Source organism: Mus caroli, chromosome 12 (genome assembly GCF_900094665.2).
Source record: "Mus caroli chromosome 12, CAROLI_EIJ_v1.1, whole genome shotgun sequence".
NCBI classification, from domain to species: Eukaryota; Metazoa; Chordata; class Mammalia; order Rodentia; family Muridae; genus Mus; species Mus caroli.
The window spans coordinates 98,947,530-98,950,618 of NC_034581.1; positions in this window are offsets into that span (position 1 = coordinate 98,947,530).

The window sequence follows — 3,089 nt, forward strand, 5'->3', positions numbered from 1 at the left end:
CTGGATTTAGTTCCTGGTAATATGCAGATGACAAACAGAACCAGATTTGGTCCTTTTCTTTTCCTTTGGGTGGTGTGGAATTGGGGGGGGGGGAGGCGGGGGCGCTTGCAGGGGAGGGGGAGAGATGCCAAGAGGAGGGGGGCCACAGGGCCTGAAAAAGATTGTGGATTGAGAATTAATGAAATTAACCTAATCTTTTCCATTCGGCAGCCCCGGCGCGGCCCCGGCCTTGCTGGGCGGGCGGCCTAATTGCCCAGGTTAATCTTATTAATACTATTGTCCTGCCGCCGTTAACAACTCTGCCGCCGACCTCTCCGCCCCGACCCTTTTCTCTCTATTATGGGGTGCGATTTCCTATGGTTGTAGCTCAAATTCATTGTGGCTAATTTTACTTTAGGACTACTTTTTACTCTCTTTCGGAATCTGTTTGCTTTTAAGAAATGAGGGTGGCTGTGTCCTCCCTCAACTAAGACTGGAAGTGCCCTCCCCCGCAGCCAACCCCCCACCCACCCCGTGAACTCACTGCCTAATTTCACTTCTCCACACCGCCCCCCCCCGTCTCTTTCCCAAAATCTTGTTTTTGCGAAAGCCAAATTTTCTCAGAGCAAGAACGATGAAAGTAGAAACGCGTCCGCCTTCGTAAAGTTGTCTTATTTTTCTTCTTCTTCTTAAAGCGGTCACTCTGGGTCTGAAAACTACCCTGACTCTCCCTAGCTCCTAACACACAAGTGAAGAGCAAACTCAGCCGGTCTTTAAAATTCACCACCCAGACGAGCGCTCTGAAGCGATGCTTCCAGAGGCTTCCCGCGTGTGTGCCGATAGGTTCTGTGCCTTTTTGATTATTACTCTGGGAGAAGGGGTGCCTTCCAAAATAGTTTTTTTGACTTTAATTCTTGTGGGATCTACCGGGACTGCCTGTCTCCTTTCTCAACATATTGAGTGGCGTCCCTCTCTTAATCAGCGAGCTCTCCGAAAGGCTTCTAGCTGTCCTTCCAGGCCCGCGCTGGCCTCCGGGGGACCTCAGCGGCCTGGACGAAAGTCGGGCCACTGCGGGCGGCCGTGATGATTTGCGGGATTCTCCGTGAGGCACGGCCGAGCCGCGGGAGGCGCAGCCAGCCTAGATCTGCGCGCAGGCGGCTGGGCGACCTGCGGAAAGGTAGGCGACCCTCTGGGCAGAACGAAAGCAGAGGCCCAAAGTCGTGCGTCCCGGGTGCCAGCCCCGGAATTGCATCGCCATCGCTCAGGCCACTCTCCAGCTACTCCAAGAGAGACCTGGGTAGAGGACTTCCATACCATTTGTGGAGATTCCTCTCTCACTGATAAGCCTGAGAAAACTTCAACGCTGTCTAAAGCGGTACAATAAATGCTAAGTCCTCCCTGGCACTGGAGGAGATCCTGGGACCTCTCCTTATTGCTCTTCCTGGGTTAGAGAACCGTTGCGGTAAGTTTGGTCCCGCCTGGGCGCAGAACCAGGCAGTGCGTGGGAGCAGCCACCCGGAGCTTAGGAAAGCGCGCTTCTCCTAGGCCTCCACTCGTGGCCCTCCGCGCCCTCCAGCCCACCCACGCATGGCCTAGGACACTTGATTTGCTTACGTTGCAAATTGGGGGTAGTAGTAAGGATTGGATAGAGACCGGCTTCAGTTTGGGAGGTGACAGTTTCTTGTTTTTGTTTTAAGAGAAACAAAGTCTTTCGGGAGTGTGAACGCTTCAGAAAGGCCAAGCCAACCTAGAGAAGTGACCTTTTCCATTACAATGACTTTACAGTCACCAGGTTCCGGGACACGCCGGCTGCCCTCCAACCTTTTCCCACCTTCGGTTCTAAAGGGAGATAAATTGATTGACACGAACTGGAGGCTGCAGTGACTTCGCTGTGTTCGTTTGTGTTGGTGGTTGTGAGTGGGTAAGGCACATGCAGGGGCAGGTCTCTTATATGACCTTTACAGGGGTACAGGCAGAAACAGGAGAGCCTGGGGTAGATTCCTGGACCCCTGAAACTTCTTAAAGGGGACTCAGATCCAGACCCGACAGGTACTCAGCCACAGATTTGAAAGAGCAGTGGAATTTTGAAAAGAATAAAACAAACCCACGCCCACCCATTCGTGTCTCTTTCAGCTTGGTACTTCGTGATCAGTTTTAACAAGCCCGGGATTTCGCTGCAGGGCTCGATTTCCCGAAGCCCTCTAGCTATATCAGTGATCCTAGAAGGAAGAGGCTGTTCACCTGTAGCCAAGGGTGGCAGGGTTCAAGACCTAACATTGCCACCTGGCAAACTATCCCTCCTTTGGAGGCCTCAGGATTTTAAATAATCTAACCAAATCTGAGATTAATTGAATCCCTTAAAACCTTAGTATTTTATGAGTTTGTTTCTTTTCTTTTCACTGGGACAAAGGAGTGTGTTGGCCCCACCCCTGCCCAAAGGCAAAAGCAGGGTCTCTTCAGCTGGGTTCAAGATAAAGAAAAGTCACTTGGCTCTTTTCCTTGAAAACAAGACTTTCCCAGAAAGAAGCTCCAGGACCCGAGCCTCACAACTTACATGGGTTTAACCGCTACACTCCGGGAGAGCTCACCCGTGGCGTGGCGGAGCCTTCCTGGTACAATTGTCCCCTCAGCCCAAGGTTGTTCTACTTTGTCGGCTGGGAGGCAGACTCCGTGAAGGAAGTCAGGGGCCCAGCTCTCTCGCTGTGCTTTCTCTGAGGAAACCCTACAAGTGTCCCCAACGCGCTAGGAACAATCCAGAGTGGCCGGGCGCAATTGAAATAACAAATGCGAGGCACGCAAATTGTCCCCCTCCAGTTGCTAAGCGATTGTTTGTCGCCCCGCATGCCCAGCTCAGCATGGGAGGACCAGCGAGTCCGGAGGCAGCCAGCGAGGCTTCGGTGAGAAATAAGTAAACACGCAGTTGATTTTCTCTATTATCACACAAACACGATTTCACACAAAGCAATCACCACGCAGAAGTCTATGAAAATGTGTTTGTTGGGGGACTCACTCGTCCCAGTAATAGCCCTCATTTTTAAGCTATTAAAGACCAGATCAGTAGATTCCACATGTATAAGGTGTATCTGCTGTTTGGGGTCTTTCGAAGACTC